We start from the raw sequence: 20,184 nt of genomic DNA on the forward strand, positions 1-20,184 counted from the left end.
CCAATACTTAGAAGCATGCCACCTTCCTAAACTTAGCCAGAAAGAAGTGAAAATGTTGAAGAGACCTATATCAAGTTCTGAAATAGCATCAACTATACAAAATCTCCATAAAAATGAAGTCCCAGGACCAAATGACTTCACATCAGAATTCTACCAAACCTTTAAAGAGGAACTAGTACCTATACTACTTTAACTTTTTTAAAATATAGAAAAAAGAAGGAATAGTACCCAACACATTATATGAAGCAAACATCACCTTGATCTCCAAACCAGGAAAAGACTCAAAAAGAAAATAAAATTATAGACCTATATCACTAATGAATATTGATAAAAAATATTCAACAAGATTGTAGCAAACAGAATCCAGCAACACATCAAATAAATTGTATACCATGACCAATTGGGTTTTATCCCCAAGTCTCAAGTCTGGTTCAATGTATGTAAATCTATAAATATAATTCATCACATAAACAAATTAAAAAACAAAGACCATATGATTCTCTCAATTGATGCATAAAAAACTTTTGATAATATCCAGCATCCCTTCATGATCAGAACACTTAAAAAAATAATTCTTAAACTGATAGAGGCCATCTACAGCAAACCCATAGCCAATATCCTATTGAATGGAGTTACATTTAAATCATTTCCACTCAGATCAGGAACCAGGCAAGGTTGTTCATTGTCTCCACTGCTCTTTAACATTGTATTGGAAGTCTTAGCCATCGCAATTAGACAAGAAAAGGTGACCAAAGGTATCCATATAGGGTCAGAGAAGATCAAACTTTTACTCTTCACAGATGATATGATTATATATCTGGAAAACACCAGGGATTCTACTATAAAACTCTTAGAAGTGATCAAGGAACACAGCAGCATCTCAGGTTAGAAAATAAACACTCATAAATTTTTAGCCTTTATATATACCAACAATAATCATGCTGAGAAAACCATCAAGGACTCTATTCTGTTCACAGTAGTACCAAAGAAGATGAAATATTTGGGAGTTTACCTAACAAAGGACATGAAAGATCTCTATAAAGAACTATGAAACTCTAAGAAAAGAAATAGCTGAAGATGTTAAATGGAAAAGCATACCATGCTCATAGCTGGGAAGAATCAACATTGTTAAAATGTCCATATTACCCAAAACAATATACAATTTTAATGCAATCCCTATTAAAGCTCCACTGTCATACTTTAAAGATCTTCAAAAATAATACTTCATTTTATATGGAATCAGAAAAAATCTCAAATAGCCAAGACATTACTCAGAAATAAAAACAAATTAGTAGGAATCATGCTATCAGACCTCAGATTATACTATAAATTGATAGTGATCAAAACTGCATGCTACTGGCACAAAAACAGAGAGGTAGATGTATGGAACATAATAGAGAATCAAGAGATGAACCCTGCTACTTATCATTATTTGATCTTTGATAAGCCAATTAAAAACTTTCACTGGGGAAAAGATTCCCTATTTAACAAATAGTGCTGGGTTAACTGGGTGGTGACCTGTAGAAGACTGAAACTGGACCCACACCTATCGCCATTAACTAAGATGGACTCTCACTGGATGAAAGATTTAAACTTAAGACATGAAACTATAAAAATACTAGAATGAAGTGCAGAAAAACACTTGAAGTAATTGGCCTGGGTGAATATTTATGAGTAAGACCCCCTCCCGGGCAATTGAAGCAACACCAAAAATACATTACTGGGAACTAAAAAGCTTCTGCACAGCCAGAAACACACTAAGTAAAGCAAGAAGACAGCCCTCAGAATGGGAGAAGATATTCTCAGGTTATATCTCTGACAAAGGTTTAATAACCAGAATCCACAGAGAACTCAAGCTTATTAGCAAAAAAAGAACAAGCGATCCCATCTCAGGTTGGTCAAGGGACTTGAAGAAAAACTTATCTGAAGAAGAAGGCTCATGGCCTATAGACACATGAGAAAAATAGTCATCATCCTTAATCATCAGAGAAATGCAAGTAAAAACCATTTAGGGATACCATCTAACCCCAGTAAGATTAGCCCACATCACAAAATCCCCAAACCAGAGATGTTGGCATGGATGTGGAGAAAAGGGAACACTTCTGCACTGCTGGTGGGAATGCAAACTAATACACTCCTTTTGGAAAGAAGTTTGGAGATCACTTAGGGGTCTAAACATAGATCTGCCTTTCGATCCTTCAATTCTTCTACTAGGTATATATCCAGAAGACCAAAAATCACTTTATAACAAAGATATTTGCACCAGAATGTTTGTTGCAGCCCAATTCATAATAGCTAACTCATGGAAGAAGCCCAAGTGCCCATCGACACATGAATGGATCAATAAATTGTGGTATATGTATACCATGGAATATGATGGAGCCTTAAGAAAAGATGGAGACTTTATCTCTTTCATGTTTACATTGATGGAGCTTTAACATATTCTTCTTAGCAAAGTATCTCAAAAATGCAAGAAAAAATATCCAATGTACAAGTCCTACTATGAAACCAATTTATATCTTTCATATGAAAGCTATAACTTAACTATAGCCCAAGAAGAAGGGGAAATAGGAGAGGAAGGGGAGGGGCAGAGGGAGAAGGGGTGGAGGGAGGGTAATTGATGGTGTTAGTGTTCCCTGGAGCCCTCTGATCATTGCCGCAGAGATAGGAAACCACAGATGGAATGACTGGCAAAAAGGGAGGTAAAGACTCTGGCACAGCGACCCTGCCCAACTTTACTGATTATCTTATATACCCTCAAACATTCAGTAAGAATTCAATAAGGTAAAAAGAAGTGAAGTAAGATCAGGAAACTACCATTAAGGTCCCAATTCAGTCCAATCACTGCTGAACACATATACAATTGATACTGTCTGGGGTTAAAACATAAGGGAGCCAGGTAGTCTACTCTTGCTTGCCTAATTCTCTCTAAAACAAAACCAGTGATTATAATGTTAATGATGGGAGAGGAGCAGAGAGCAGCAGCCAAATGCCTCGACAGACAGGTGTCAGTTGCAACTCAGGCCTGGACCTTTGGTATTCTTTTGTGAGAGTGTCTCTGCATTTTTGCAGGCTTCAGATAGGACCTCAGAGAAAAGAACTCCATCTCAGAGCCATTTTCTGTGGGGAGCACATGAAGCTAAACTGCCATGTCTGAGCATGGGGTACTGTACCCCTACAGATGGGAACACAACTAGGTGCATTTTATAAGGGTACTTGTTAAATTTACTAAGTATAGAGTATAAATGTCTTAACACAATAACTAAGAAAATGAAGTGAAAACTATGTGAACCAGTTTGATAAAAATATTTCAAACGGTGTATAAAACCATCCCATTGTACCCCATAATTGCATTACTGTACACAGCTATGATTTAATTTTAAAAAATTTTAAAAAAAAGAAGCCACAGGGCTGATTACACCTCCACCCTACTGTCTATGGCACGCACTGAGCATAGCCTTTTCTAAGGCTGCAGGTGAACTTCTTGAAGCTGATATTTGTGCAGGTCATAACCTCCATGGGCACCACTCCACATGTGGTCTTTAGTCCAGCAACATCAGCTTCACTTGGGTGTCTTAGAAATGCCTTGCCTTCCATGTGTTTCTGATGCTTAACTACAATCTGAGAACCACCACTTTAGAAAATTTACTTTAGCTTGTCACTTCACAAACCATGTTCCATAGGAAGTGAGGGTCCTGTGGTTGTTCCAGGTGTTCTCCAGGAAGGGCAAATGAATTTGGGAAAAGCTGCATCTATACACCCCTCTCGAAGGTATAGAATGTATCTTAATATGTCATTGAAACCTGTTTATGTAAACTAGCGAGTCCCAGAGATGTTAGATAGAGGAAGTTATATATTGCATTTTTGACAAGGAAATTTGTCTACGTCTCCAGGGAACACTGTTCTAGGCTGAGATGAGCTTATGACAAATCAAGTAGAACCTTCACTCCCTGCAGGAAATTAGGATGAGTAACTACCTGTGGTATTTTTCATTCTGAACCTTTATAGTTCAGGTCTGCTATAAATCTTTATCAAAGCTTTAAGGTGACACTGTCATACAACCAAGTAGATGTCAACATCACTGAAACACATAGTATGTGGAATAAGTGCTTTTAATTCTAGAATGAGAATGGGAATTACTGCACCTTTTAAATGAGATTGGTTTCAGAATAGCATTATACAGTTACCTTTCATATCAACTGATAAGTGTTAAAGGAACCATGTAAATTAATTTATATACTCATGAAATTAGTTACTTTGTAAGATTTGGGCCTGTCCTCCAACCTCAGTTTGGGATTTATTTTTTCTTCTCTACCTGAAATGATTATAGAATAGATTTTCATGGAAATTTTGAAAACTCTATCTAAAACATTTTGGGGGGCATTTTAATGCTCCATACACAGAAGTATATGAAAGCACACAAAATGTTACACATTTCAACAGTTAAGTTAATCAGTTTTCCTTGTCTCATGATAAATCTTTTTTAAAATTTGTACATAGGTAAAAGAGTTATTTTTTAAGACACATAAACGTCTGTAAGCTAATTGGGGTGTCTATCAAGAAGGATAATGAGATGTGAGGAATTAGGATTTTGTGTGTTTTGTATAATCTCATCATTCAGCTTCCTACTCTAGGTTTTATACTTGAGTGTTTTTCCTGTAAACAAATGCCCTCAAAATTACCACTCTGAAGTCTGCTGACTGTACCTCTTGAACATACTTTCAATATTCTGTACATTATGGAAAGAGGTAAGTTTTGTAAGTTAAGGCTTTGCTAACTGTAGTTATTTATTACTTTGAGAGTTATCTATTTTTGTAATCATCTGTGGTTCATCATGTATTTTCATTCACATTTCTTATTAATTATAGTATTAAGGAAGGAGATACCAAGATTAGAAGTTTAGTTTGTACTATTTTAGCCAATATGTGAATGTAAAAACTATACTGTTGCCTTGATTTAATTCACCCTACTATAATGTAGAACAAATATCTGTCTTGAAATCTACCGCAGGAGATGTAGTGAGAGAAGGGAAGGCAGTGGAGAAGGGAAAGTGGAGGGAAACTAGGGGTCATGTGGTGCCTGAAATATAGTTCCTGTCACAAAATAGGTATTTAATTTATTATTTGTTAAGTGAATGAGTAGGAGATTCAATGAGATCAATCCATAGGGTTCTAGGAATATAACTTCTAGGAAATCAGGCAACTGTGACTAGAAAGGGGGCCTGCATTTCCAGGTGAGGCTAAGGGTGCTAAAATGGGGAGTGAGTAGCAGTGTGTGAGTCAAGGAGGTGAAAGAAATGCAGGTCAGGGTATCAGAGGCATCAGTGAATCTGAGCCTACCACCAGCCCAGCCTTTGCTATTCTACTGAAAAGAAGACATCTACTTGAAGACTGTCAAGGTAAAGTAGGAACTAGCAAGCAAGCTGGTGGCTGGAAGCTAACATCTGTACCTGTAGTAGGTGGAGGTTGGAAGATAGCAGGATGAAGTACATGATGGTTGGCTTGACTGTGGTAGAGTTTCTTCACATCTAGGGAAATAGTGAAGCTACTTTAGAGTTTGGAAATAACAAGTAAAAGAAGAGTCAGAGCCCCTCTGAGCCCTAGCCAGGGCTATGAAGAATTCTGATATTCCCATATGTCTAGCACCTCACTTTGGGCTTACCCTAGTCCCTTTAGTCTATCTTCAGTACCTCTGTCTGCCACCTTTCCCTACCTAGCCACATAATTCCTTAGTGCCAGCTCAGTTCTTGTGGCCAGGTTGGGGCCCTTGACAACTAATGGACTTCCACCCTTCTCAGTGAGAGAGAGCCCACACACACACTGCCCAGGCCTGGAAAACAAAGTCAAGGTTTTCGACCTCTGTGTCCCCCAACTTCAGTGCTGTCACTCACATATGAGTTAGATCATAGCATTGTGGGAAGGACTTTGGCCTGGGCAACAGAAGTCCCATAGGTCTTAGTCCTGGCTCTGCCACTGCTTCACTATATGGCCTTGGACAAATTCCTCCCCTTTCAGGCTTCAGTTTCCACATCTATACAAAAACTGTTCTTCTTACCTAACAGAATTGCTCTAAGAAGCAAATGAAATGATGTTGTGCCAGTAATTTGTAAGCAGTAAAATGTTCTATGCACACAAGTGAATGGTTAAGTTAATGCTATCAGATTTGTCCTGGGAAATAAGGGAACATGTTTTCCATATACTCAGCAAGTCATTCCTATGACTACGCATGCTCCATTCTACAAACTGAAATCCTCAAGTCCAAAAGACTAGGTTTTTCATGGCCTTCTTCTAATCTAGTCCCCAGCCTAGCTACTGTTCAAATACACTGAATTCAAATGGAATAACACACTATGCTCTTGGCTGGGAAGTATCAACATTGTTAAAATGCCTATTCTACCCAAAGCAATCCACAGATTCAATGCAATCCCAATTAAAATACCAATATTATACTTCGAAGAACTGGAAAAATAGTACTTTGTTTTGTATAGAATCAGAAACAAACCTGGATAGGTAAGATTATTCTTAGTAATAAAAACAAAGCCAGAGGCATCACTCTATCAGGCTTCAGGCTACATTATAAGTCCACTGTAATGAAAACAGCATAGCATTGGCATAAAAAATAGAGACATAGACATGTGGAATAGAATAGAAAACCAAGAGAGGAAATCAGTCTGTACTTGCCAACTGATCTTTGATAAACCCAATAAAAGCATATAGTGGGAGAAAGAATCCCTCTTCAACAAATGGTGCTGGATGAACTGAATAACCATATGTAAAAGACTAAATCTGGATCCATATCTTTCACCACTTACAAAAATTCACTCAAGATGGATAAAAGATTTAAATCTAAGACATGAAATTATAAAAATCTTAGAAGAAAGTGTGGGAAAAGTTCTTGATGATGTTGAACTGGGGAAAGATTTTATGGCAAACACTTCAGCTATCATTATAACAAAAAATATAAACAAATGGGACTTAATTAAGCTGAAAAGATTTTGCATAGCTAAAGACACAATAAGTAAAGCAAAAAGATTACCTTCAGGATGGGAAAAGATATTTTCAGGGTATTAATCTGACAAAGGGTCAATAACTAGTATTTACCCAGAGCTCAAATTAATCAACAAAAAAAGAGCAAACAGTCCCATCTACCACTGGGCAAAAGATAGGAACAGAACCTTCTCTGATGAAGATAGATGAATGGCTAACAAATATTTGGAAAACTGCGACAATCATCCCTGATTGTCAGAAATATCCAAATCAAAATCACCCTGACATATCACTTAATCCCAGTGAGAACAGCCCACATCACAAAGTCTCAAAGCTACAGATGCTAGCATGGATGTGGAGAGAAGGGAACACTTTTACACTGTTGGTATGACTGCAAACTAATACAGTCTTCTTAGAAGAAAGTATAGAGAATCCTCAACAAACTCAAATTACTGCAATCCCATTACTATGTATCTATCCAGAAGAATAATAAGTCATTTTATCATAAGGACATTTGCACTAGATTATTTATCAGAGCTCAATTTATAATCACCAAAACATGGAAACAACCTAAATGCCCACCAACCCAGGAATGGATTAAAAAGCTGTGGTATATGTATACCATGGGATACTATTCAGTCATTTAAAAAGATGGAGATTACATCTTTGTATTAACCTGAATAGTTGGAACACATTTTTCTTAGTAAAGTATCACAAGAATGGAGAAGCAAGAATCTAATGTACTCAGTTCTAATATGAAGCCAGTAGAGGATCTAATACATGCCCACATAAGAGAAAAACTCAAATTAATTCAAGGTACGGGACAGGTGAAAAAGAAGGTGGGGATAGGGTCGGAGAGAAGGTGATGGGGGTGCTCCTGTTTAATGAGCACAATATTAGGGTGTATGGTACACCTCCTGGGGGTGGGACACAATTATAAGAGGAACTTTACCTAACAAATGAATACAGTTTAACCTAATTCTTTGTACCCTCAGTTAACCTGAAACAATAATAGAAAAAAAAACCAAATACACTGAACTCAAACCAAACTTCCCTGTGTTTTTATACTTCTATGCCGGGGTCTTCAAACTTTTTAAACAGGGGGCCAGTTCACTGTACATCAGACCATGGGAGGGCTGGACTGTAGGCCCCGGGCAGAGTCGGCTGCTAAGCAGGATAGGCAGTGGTGGCAAAAACACCTGGTCGGCCGGATAATTGTCCTAGGTGGGCTGCATGTGGCCTTTAGGCCACAGTTTGAGGACACCTGTATGCCATTGCTCACTGAGTTCCCCAAATAGTACCTTTTTCTCCCTGCTGATTAAAATTCTTTCCACCTTGGGTGGCACCTGTGGCTCAAAGCAGTAGAGTGCTGGCCCCATATACTGGAGGTGGTGGGTTCAAGCTCAGCTCTGGCCAAAAACTGCAAAATAAAAAAAAAAATTCTTTCCACCTTTCAAAGCAAAGATCACATACCACCTCCTCCATCAGGCTTTTTGTTAAGTTAGTAGCTGAAGTGGAATATCTCTCTTGTTTCTGGGTTCTCCTGGTCCATTTCACATTTTACACCTAACCCTTGAGGGCCACATTTTTTAAAAAAGCATAAGACTTTTCTCATTTCAGGAAAGAGTATAGGCCAATTAATGGCATATGCAAAGCAGAACCATGACTCAGGTTCATGAGAATGACAGGAAAGAAGAAAGGGAGGTCTCTTAGTTTAGGTAGGGTAATTTATAAACAACAGAAATTTATTTCTCAGCTGAGTTCAGTTGCATATGCCTGTTGTCAGGAGGATGAGGTGGGAGGATCGTTTGAAGTCAAGAGTTTGAGTCCAGGCTTGGCACCCATAGTACAGTGGTTATGGTGTCAGCCACATACACTGAGGGTAGCAAGTTCTAACCCAACCTGGGCCAGCTAGACAACAATGACAGCTACAATAAAAAATAGATGGGTGTTGTGGTGGGCACTTGCAGTCCCAACTACTTGGGAGGCTGAGGCAAGAGAATTGTTTAAGCACAAGAGTTTGAGGTTGCTGTGAGCTGTGACACCATGGCACTCTACCAAGGGAAACATACTGAGACTCTGTCTCAAAAAAAAAGAAAGAAAGAAAAAGAGTTTGAGTCCACCCTGGGCAACACAGTGAGAGTGCCTCTAAAAGAATATTTTTAAATAAAGAAATTTATTTCTCAGTTTTTGAGGCTGGGAATTTCAAGATCAAGGTGCCAGCAAATTTGGTGTCTGGTGATGGCTCATTCTTAGTTCATTGACATACTTTCTTGCTGTGTCTTCACATGGTGGAAAGGGCAAGCTGACTCTTTGGAGCCTCTTTTATAAGATCACTAATCCCATACATGACTTCACCTTCCAATGATCCCACATCTTCATTCTATCACATTTGGGATTAAGTTCCAACATATGAATTTGAGGGAAACCCCAACATTTGGACCATAACAGGAGGGAAGGAGGAAAGATGGGAGGGATTGGGAGGAGGGAAGGAAGAAAGCAAAGGGAAGGAGGGAGCAGACAAGGAGAAAGGGAGAAAAGAAGGGATGAAAGGGGCCTCGCTCATCTGAAGTAGTTAAGACTTGGCCTTCCTGAAAGTTAGTGGCTGTGGTGGGAGGTGAGAGGAGGGTGAGGAGCCTGGGCACTCAGATGGGGTTAGTGCCAACAAGGGACTAAAGACCAAGGGGGAGTTTTCACTTCAGGAATACTAACACCCCTGTTTCCTCTTCAAACTTCCTAGGGAAAATTGCCATCAGAATTTGAAATGATCCATTTGAACTCTTAGCCCAGTGTCTCAATGGGAAAGGCAAGGCCTGGGGGGTGGGAAAGGACTAAGGTATAGATGGACTTTTTCTCAGTCCGTGACCTGACTCAGGCCGTGGAGGACATGAGAGTGTTAAAATTTCCTGATGCAAGCATTGGAGCATCTGAAGCTTGGCGACATGCCACCAAACAGCTCTGTGTTCTCACAGGCAGGGTCAGGAAGCGGTCATGGAAATGTTTATATATAGATTAGAAACCAACAAAGTTGTTGGGAAAAAGTTCTTGAGGAAAGAACCTGCAAGCTGTGAGAACTGTTATTTGTTGTCAGAACTGCTACTTGTTGACAAAAGTCTTGTGATATTTTCTAATAAAAACCTTGCGGGTGCTGAGGGATTCACTCTCTGCGGAGTGATGGTGAGCCTCTCTCCTTGCAGCATATACTGTTCATCTGTGTCCTGTGATCCGTTTTCTCCAAGAAGCTACAGTTTCCACAGGGAAACTACAACATTTGGCACAGCAAGCAGGGTCAGCCAGCAGGATCCTGGACTTGGACTGGAAGGGAATTTCAGCTCAAGGGTAAGCGAAACTTTTGAAATTATAGGGGATATAATGGAGAAAGATGGGGCAGTCTCTGTCATTAGAATCTCAATAGGTGAAAGTCTTCAGAACTCTCCTGCAAAGTAGAAGAGCAAAAGCGAAAGAAAATAATTTTGAGGAATTATTTTAATATGTGCGTAAGTACTGCTATTGGTTTCAGCTTTCAGGTAGAGCTGTTTTGAGTTTAAAAACTTGGAAACAGGTGATGAGAGCATTGCCCCATGTTCATCAGCAAGGTGATAACATTCCGGCATCAGTGTGCTCTCTTTGCAATCTTGTTACTTTGGCTCTGGAGCCATTGCAGTCTGAAACAGAGAATGAGTGTCACCAAGGGTCAGTTTCTGATTGGGAATTAACTAAGAAAACATCATATTATGAGGGAAGAGGCTATGAGTCTACTGATCCAATGCCCTTCCAACCATTGCCTCTGTTGCCAAAGCAGAAAAAAAGAGGCAATTGAAAAGAAGGTAAAGAAAGATATTTCACAGAAATGAGGTGCAACCTGAAATTGAATCTAAGGCAGAGTGTTGTAATATTCGTATAAAGGAATCCAGCTCCGAATCTATCTGAAAGTTAATTTGAGGGGACAGATGCACCTCCTAATTATAAGGTATTGGTAGCACAGTTATCTGAACTGTCCAAACATTTCGATAATGTTCATTTACCTAAATTAGACTCACAAAAGATCTGTAAAAGTAATTTAAAAAGTGGAGAGGGGCCTTTAGTGATACCCTTTGCCCCTCCTGCTCCAACTGCCACTCCAGGTCCTCATTTATTCAAGCTGTATTGGAAGGAAGGAAAGCAGGAGATATTGATGCTTTTGATTATAGAATTTTGGGGTTCTACCCAGTTACAGTCACAGAGCTCCCTCCCAATGAACAATATCTTCAAGCGGCTGTTCAGTAGAGTCACGATCTCTTCACTTTTAAAACTATCAAAGACCACAGGCAAGCTATTACTCAATACAACATGCAATCTCTTTATGTTAAAGGCTTACTTCTAGGATTGGCTTCAGAAATGAGACTCATTCTGTATGATTGGGATGCAATCACTCGTACTGTTCTTGAATCAGGTCAGTACTTGGTGGAAGGAAGAGGCAGCCTAATTGGTCAGACAGAATCAGGCTAGAGGCATGCCAATCACAGAGGATCAATTAGTGGGAAATGGACAATGGCTTGGCATTCAGACTCAGTTACAATATGATGATGTTGCTATCATAAAAACTTGTCTGTGCTGCACAAGGGCTTGAGAAAGAGTTCAAGCCCACAGTGACCCTTAACTCATGATAAATTAGAAGCCTTCTCAAATATTATACAGGAACAATTAAAAGATGGTCATATAGAACCTTCTACAAGTCCATGGAATTCTCCTATTTTTGCAATAAAAAAGAAATCAGGAAAATTGAGAATGCTTACAGACTTAAGGAAAGTTAATTCTACCATTCAACCCATGGGTCCATTATAGCCTGGCCTGCCATCTCCTTCTATGACCCCTAGAGAGTGGCATTTTAAAATTATTGATTTAAAGGATTGCTTTTTTACCATTTACCTGCACTTTGAAGATCACCTTCACTTTGCCTTTTCAGTACCTTCCCTTAATCAATACAAGCCTTATGATAGATATCAATGGTGTGTACTGCCACAAGGAATGCTTAATAGTCCCACCTTGTGCCAACACTTTGTTAACCAGCCTCTGCAGTTTTCTTCTACTCTTATAATTCATTATATGGTGAATTATATAATTTGTTTGCCCATGCAGAAGTGTCCACATTACAAAATATGTGAAAATGTGCTTCTTCCATTTTATATAAGTATGGTCTGCAAATATCTCCTGATAAAATTCAAACTCAACCTCCTTTTTCATATTTAGGCTATAGACTTGATTCTCAAAAAATATGGCCTCAAAGAGTAGAATTACATACTGATAAACTCAAAATGCTTGATGACTTTCGAAGGCTCTTAGGAGATATTAATTGGCTTAGACCTTCTTTAGGTATCCCAACCTATGCCTTAACTCATTTATTTTTAGAGGGTGATCCACATCTTAACAGCCCTGGCCAGTTAACCCCTGCAGCAAAAGAGGAGCTTTTGGTAATTTCTCAGCAATTTGCTACCCACTATCTTGATCCTATAGATCCCAACTCACCAGTTCTTTTCCTTGTTCCTCCTTGGAACATTCTCCAACTAATTTATCAAACTAATTTAATTTTAGAATGGGTGTTTTTGCCTAATAAACATCAAAGAGATTGTTTACATTTTGGAAGAAAATCTGCCAGCTAGTGTTAAAACGTCATTCTCGCATTAAACAGTTACTGGGTTCTGATCCAGTCTCTATTATACTCCCATTAACAGAACGAAAGATTCATGATAATTGAAAATTCATCTAGATTGGCAAATTGTCAGGGCCCAGGACTGGCCAGGTCTCAGGCCCAGCTTAGGTAGGTTCCGGACGCTGACCACTAAACTACCTTGCTCAGGAACAGTTTCTCGTAGGTGTTTGAGGGCTATCTACTTTAGCTGGAGAGAAAGAGACAGAGTATCTTAGAGAGAGTAAAGGTCTTCTTAGAACAGATAGCTCTTAGTCTTTAGAAGAGCTTGGTAATCTTCAGCAGAGATGCTGTGCTGGCGTTCTGCAGGCAGGAGAGGAGACAGAGTCAGAGTAAGTGGATCCGCGATAGAACGCGCATGCCTCTTGACTGCCTTCTCCTCCAGCCTATCTCTCTTCATGCCCTTTTCACCAAGGTGTTCCATTACAGGTATTTCTTATAACTCTCACGCCTCTTAGCCATAGGCTATATGGACTGCTACATTTCCCCCCTTTTTTATATACAAACAAAATAACTTTTAATGTGGTAAGAGCGGTTCTTCCTGTTATCTAGCCCTTTTCTTTCTAGGCAAAAGATGGTAATTATCAGAGTTCAGAATTCCAGGTATGGGTTCTTTAAATGAGGAAGCCCAATACAGATGTAAAATGTTAGCCACTGCTAGAGGAAAATGATTGTGATGTTAATTCCCTTAAAGGTCTTTTTAAACGGAGAAAACTGAAATCTTTCCTGATAGAATTTATCATTTCTTTAACTGTAGGAACTTTCCTTTGATATTTACTTAACAGACGAACAAAAAATAACGCTTTCCTTGCAATCTTTGCAAGCAAGGATTTTTCTCTCGCTATTCCAAAGGTTTTGCTACTCAAGGTACTGAAATCCACCCTTCACAGATCGCAGAAGACTGTTACTCATGGATTAATGGTTCCACACTTGGCAGTTCCTCTCATGGAACTGTTACTCGTGGTCCAAAAAGTACCACCCTTCACAATTCCCTGATAGCAGAGTTTTTCCTGCTTTCAAGCTGCTTTTCCAGTGAAATTTTTGCTAATTGATTCCAGACTTTTTTTTCAAATAGAGTTTCCTAGCACAGAGGTGGTTTAACTTGTACTCTTCCCTCCCTTTGTTCTCACCTCTCATAATCTTCCAAAGGCTTCACTTGCTTCTGAGTGACAATTCCCCTTTGGGCCGTGTCCAGTCTCCTTAGCTGGACCCGGTTGTAGTGCATAGACACTGATGAGAGGTCGGTTACTCCTTCACCATGCAGGATAACCTAATATTCCACAAACATATTTAATCTAATTATTCTCCATTGTCATCCATTGGTCTGATTTAATTTCCCCAGTTTTACCTGAGGCACCACAGGTCTAACCAAGCTGGTAGAGTGCTTCCATGGCATAGAATTGAATTATACTGTTTTTTCTGAGAATGGTTTGAAATTAAAATATTAAACTGTTTTTTCTTTCATTTACCAGTGGGTCCTGATTCTGGCCTAACTGATAATTTCCCTACAATAAAGGTGTTCCATCGTCTATCAAATCAATAACAGCATTTGTTTGCCCAATGAAAGCTCTTTTTATACTTGAGACATACACCTGGAGGTTTACATGCTCTTTGTTCCTTCTTTTAGCATTCAATGTTCTTTTCCCTTTTAAACACTTCTCTCTTACGGCCTAGCTTCCCACATTTATGGCATTTGATGTTAACTGGGGGATTTACCCTTTGATTTTCCAGCTGCCCAATTTGAGATGTCAATATAGCATTTACCTGCTTCTACTATAAGATTCATCTGATCTCTCAACTGTATTTCAACTACTGTATCTCATTTGCCATGATTTTTCTCCACTAGCTTTTTTCTTTCAGACTGTTACTTTTTACAATCTTTCCTTTTAAATTCTTAGAACCTTTGGCTGCCTTAAAGAGACAGGAGCTCTTTAGCTGTTTCTTTTTACTCTGGAGTCTTGTTTTACAAAACTTTACTTCCACTATTTCTTCACCAGCCTCAATCTACCTCTATTCTTTTTTAAAATAGAACTCTTAACTGTCAAAAAGGGAATCAGGAGTCGGTCTCTCAAAAGCTGCTTCCTGCTGGCATTGGGCGAAGATATATGGGAAGGCAGTTAGAAGTTCTCTTCCCTAACTTAATAAACTCTTGCAACCTATTCCCAAACTTTTCTCTTTGCTATTTTATGGAAGGTTTTTCTCACCCCTGAGGCCTCAGGCTTGTTTACAAAAGGTTCTTATCTTCTATTCTTGTCTTTTTTCTTTCCCTCTTATTTAGAGGCTTTTTTCTGTTTTTCTCCAGCCACTTCACAGAAGAGGCTAAAGAATTTTACTGGCTTTTTTCCCCACAGAAGTAGTAGTTAGAATTTGGAAAGAGAAAACGCAGGAAAGAAGAGGAAAAAACTGAATGAGAAAGGCCTGCTGTTGGCTGTCTTTCTTAGATAATTCTTTTCCCTCTAAGCATTTCTATTTCTCTTTTTTTCTTATTTTGCTAAAGCTTATTTCCCTCTCAGTCCATGTTCACTGAATCCTGCTCAAAGCACCATTTGTCAGTGGCGTTCACTATCCCACTTCCGACACCACTTGTCAGGGCCCAGGACTGGCCAGGTCTCGGGCCCAGCTTAGGTAGGTTCTGGACGCTGACCACTAAGCTACCTTGCTCAGGAACAGTTTCTCATAGGTGCTTGAGGGCTATCTACTTTAGCTGGAGAGAGAGAGACAGTATCTTAGAGAGAGTAAAGGTCTTCTTAGAACAGATAGCTCTTAGTCTTTAGCAGAGCTTGGTAATCTTCAGCAGAGATGCCGTGCTGGCGTTCTGCAGCTGTCTTTTCATCATTGCTGAGATTAATTAAGAGCGAAAGAGCTTTAGTGAGCAGAAACCTAGGACTATAATGTAAGGGGAGGAAATGAACTGACCCCTTCTTTTTAAAGCAGTAGTCAGTAAATTAGCCTTATAGGATTTCGTTCCTATGTCAGCACATGCCCGTATATACTCCTCTAAGGGAGTCTTTTGTGCTCTCAAAGGTCGCAGGGCCTTTTGACACTCCGAGTTGGAATTTTCAAATTCTAAAGTTTGGAAAAGCATGTCTCTCAGCTCTGGCTGGGCAACAGCCTTATCGACTGCAGTTTTTAGTCGGGCTAGAAAGTCAGTATAAGGTTCATTTCCTGACTGCATTATTTTAATGAAAGATTTAGAGACATCTCCAGGAGCCTGAACCTTTTCCCAGACCCTAAGACAACACAATCTTGTCTGGACTACGGCTAGGTCATTGTATTGAAGCTGACTGGGACTCCCCAGCCACTGCCCAGACCCAGTGAGCTGTTCAGATGTTATTGGGATGCCTCTCTGTTGGTTCTGGTGACTTGTTAGGTCAGCCTCCTCCTTCCACCAGGTTTTAAACTGTAAATACTGTCCAGATTCAAGAACAGTTCTGGCTATCATATCCCAGTCATAGGGAATGAGCCGCTGTTCCTGTGCAAGCCCCTATCACAGACCTCTGGAAAATGGGGACTACATACCATACTGTGCTACGGCCTGTTTCAAATCCTTAGGAACTGAAAAGGTGATTATATGGTGGTCAAAATGCTGGCCCCCTTGAGGGTGTTGCGGATCAGGAGGAATATCAGTGACTGTAACCGGAAAAAGCCCCAAAATGTTTTCCCATTCAAAGTCACCAGTATTACCCCCTTCTAATACAGCCTGCATAACAGAAGGTACAGGTGGTTCGTTTACATAGGGAGGTGCTGAGGGCAAAATGGGGTGCTCTGAGTTAGCATTTCTGACAGTGAGACTATCTATCTGATCTCCCAATCATTTAATTTGTTCAGCCATAGTGGTCATAGCGGTGATTACTTGCTCATTCATATCATATGCTCTTGCTTCCCAATTTTTTTTAGGTCAAGTTTCCCACTGAACCTCACTATCCTCGCTTTCAAATAACGATTGAACATCACTTTCCTCCTCAGTTTCTACTTCCCGTGACTTCCCAAACAGAAAGTTACCCATGACTTTGCTTATTTTATTAGACAACTTACTTATTCTGAGCGCAGTTTCTTAATTTCTAAATTGGCCAAAGGTCCCACTTTCCCTGAGTGTCATTTCCCTTTGGACTTCCTTCCACTGTCTACCAAAGGCCTCACCTACATCCAGGTGTTGAACCCTTTGGTCCGCGTCCCTGGTGTCCTGTTGTGTCCTGCTATATCCTGCCGACTACGCCAAAATTTCGCGACCTGTCGGGCTCCTGTGGCCCTGGTCTCAGTTAGCGCAGGAAGGAACCAGGCGAGAAGCGGATTAGAAGTACAAGCTTGTGGAAGGCAGTCTAGCAAATTGCTTTTTCCTCGTTTCTTGGATCTGTTAGTAATTCTTATCCAAAAGACAAATGCATTCAGTTTCTAAAGAAAACCTCTTGGATCTTGTCTTTATGTGTACATTCTGCCCCTCTTTCTCACGCAGATACTTTTTACACAGATGCTAATAACTTGGTATGATAGGAAATTCCAATGGCACAATTTCTAAGGTACAGCAAAGACCCTATTATTCTGAAGAATGAGCTTTATGCTATTTATCTTTTATTATCAGACTTCTCATCTGCTCTCAACATAGATACTGATTCACGATATGCTAAGACTGTTGTTTCTCTCATTGAAACTGTTCATCTCCTGCTATCACATAATCATGACTTGATTACATTGTTTTATAAACTCCAAAACCTCATTTGTTTGCATTTTAACCCTTTTTACATTACTCATATCCATGCTGACATGGGACTTTCTGATTCTATGGCCTCATCTAGTGATTACATTGACAAATTGTTGATTGGATCTGTATTTACTGTGTAACAATTTCACGCAGACACTCATGTTAATGCCAAAGGCTTAGCACACCAATTCTCTATTCCTATCAAAGAAGCAAAACATATTATCTCATTGTGTCCATCTTGCAGTCAGCTTAATAATCCTACTTATTCCCCTAGAGTAAATCCCTGTGGTCTTCATCCCAGCCGTATATGGCAGATGAATGTTACTATTATTCCCTCTTTTGACAAGCTAAAGTAAGTACATCACTTAGTGGACCCTTTTTCTGGTTATTCTTGGGCTTCAGCTGTACCTGGTGAAAGGTTCATACATGTTATCACTCATCTAATTGAAGCTTTTTTTTTATTAAATCATAGTTGTGCACATTAATACTATCATAGGGCACAGTGTGCTGTTTCCATATACAATTTGAAATATTCTCATCCAATTGGCCAACATAGCCTTCATGTCATTCTCATAGTTGTTGTGTTAAGACATTTATATTCCACGTTTAGAAAAATTCACATGTATCCTTATAGGAAAAATCATAGGTATGATCCCAACAATCCTCCTCCCTTCACCTGTCCTCCCCCCTCCCCTCCCCTCCCTCTCCCCTTTCCTCATACTCTTGGACTACAATTGGGTTATTGCTTTCCTATGATAGCTAACTATTTGTTTCATAGTAGGGTTGAGTACATTGGATACTTTTTCTTCCATTCTTGAGATACTTTGCTAAGAAGAATACTTTCCAGCTCCATCCATGTAAACATGAAGGAAGTAAAGTCTCCATCTTTCTTTGTGGCTGCATAGTATTCCATGGTATACCACAATTTATTGATTCATTCATGGGTTGATGGGCACTTGGGTTTCTTCCATGTCCTAGCAATTGTGAATTGCACTGCAATGAACATTCTGGTACAAATATCTGCATTGTAGCGTGATTTTTGGTCTTCTCAATATATACCTAGAAAACAGAGGTAGATGTATGGAACAGAATAGAGAACCAAGAGATGAACCCAGCTACTTACCACTATATGATCTTTGACAAGCCAGTTAAAAATATTAAGTGGGGAAAAGATTCCCTATTTAACAAATGGTGCTGGATGAACTGGCTGGAGACCTGCAGAAAACTGAAACTGGACCCACACCTGTCACCACTAACTAAGATAGACTCTCACTGGATTAATGATTTAACTTTAAAACATGTAACTATAAAAACACTAGAAGAAAGTGTAGGAAAAATTCTTGAAGAAATTGTCCTGGGCGAATATTTTATGAGGAGGATGCCATCCCCCTCCCCCAGGCAATTGAAGCAAAATCAAAAATACACTACTGGGACCTGATAAAACTAAAAAACTTCTGCACAGCCAAGAACACAGTAAGAAAAGCAAGCAGACAGCCCTCAGAATGGGAAAAGATATTTGATGGTTATGTTTCTGACAAAGGTTTAATAACCAGAATCCACAAAGAACTCAAATGTATTAGCAAGAAGAGAACAAGTGATCCCATCTCAGGGTGGGCAAGGGACTTGAAGAGAAACTTCTCTGAAGAAGACAGACGCATGGCCTACAGACATATGAAAAATGCTCACTATCATTAATCATCAGAGAAATGCAAATCAAAACTACTTTGAGATATCATCTAACACCAGTGAGATTAGCCCATATCACAAAATCCCCAAATTACAGATGCTGGCGGGGTTGTGGAGAAAAGGGAACACTTCTATGCTGGTGGGAATGCAAACTAATTCACCCCTTTTGGAAATTCATCAGTAGAACACTTAGAGAACTAAGAAATAGATCTGCCATAATTGAAACTTTTAATCACATGGGACTCCCTGCCAACATAAAGACAAATAATGCCCAGTTATCTTTCCCATCCATTTCAAACTTTTCTTTCACACTGGAATTTCAGTCACTCTACTGACATCCCTTAAAATTCACAAGGTCAAGCTATCACTGAACGCAAACACCACACTCTCAAAGAAATGTTACAGAAACAAAAAGGTGAAGATGGCTTTAACGCACCAAGATTTCTCTTACAGAAAGCACTCTTCACATTAAATTTTCTAAATAGAGCTGAGGACTCTACTACAGCAGCAGAACATCACTGGGGACATATAAACCCTCAGCATTCAGCTAAACTTAATCAACCCATATATATAAAACTCTTGATAATTCATGGAAACCTGGTATAGTCTTAAGATGGGGGCAAGGTTTTACTTATGTCTCCACAGACTCAGAAGGCAAGCAGTGGTTACCTGCACATTGGATCAAACTGCATTATGAACAAAAGGCCATAGTGTGACTTCAATGAGACACTCCTCTCTGAGGATCTTCAACATCTCACCTTAAAATGCCCTACAAGGCGGCACCCTCTACCATCAACAACTCATACCACCCTGCCTACCTGGGGGCAGGTGAAGAAGCTTACCCAGATGGCTGCAAGCATGGTCTGTCAACAAGGCAAGCCAGTTACACCTGAGCATCTTTTTTTGGCCCTGCTGGTCTTTCTTTCTACCCAGGTAAGAAATGTAAATAGCAGTAGTATAGTTAATTTTACATATTGGGCTTACTTTCCCAGTTCTCCTTTAAATAGGGCCATATCATGGAATGATCCAACCATACTGGTGTATGTTAATGATTCCAGCTGAATGCCTGGACTTTATGATTCCTGTCAGCCATTGAGACCTGGGGAAGAAGGCATAATCATAGCCCA

The sequence above is a fragment of the Otolemur garnettii genome, unplaced genomic scaffold, assembly GCF_000181295.1.
Source record: "Otolemur garnettii isolate 467f Iridium unplaced genomic scaffold, OtoGar3 scaffold00290, whole genome shotgun sequence".
Classification (NCBI taxonomy): Eukaryota; Metazoa; Chordata; class Mammalia; order Primates; family Galagidae; genus Otolemur; species Otolemur garnettii.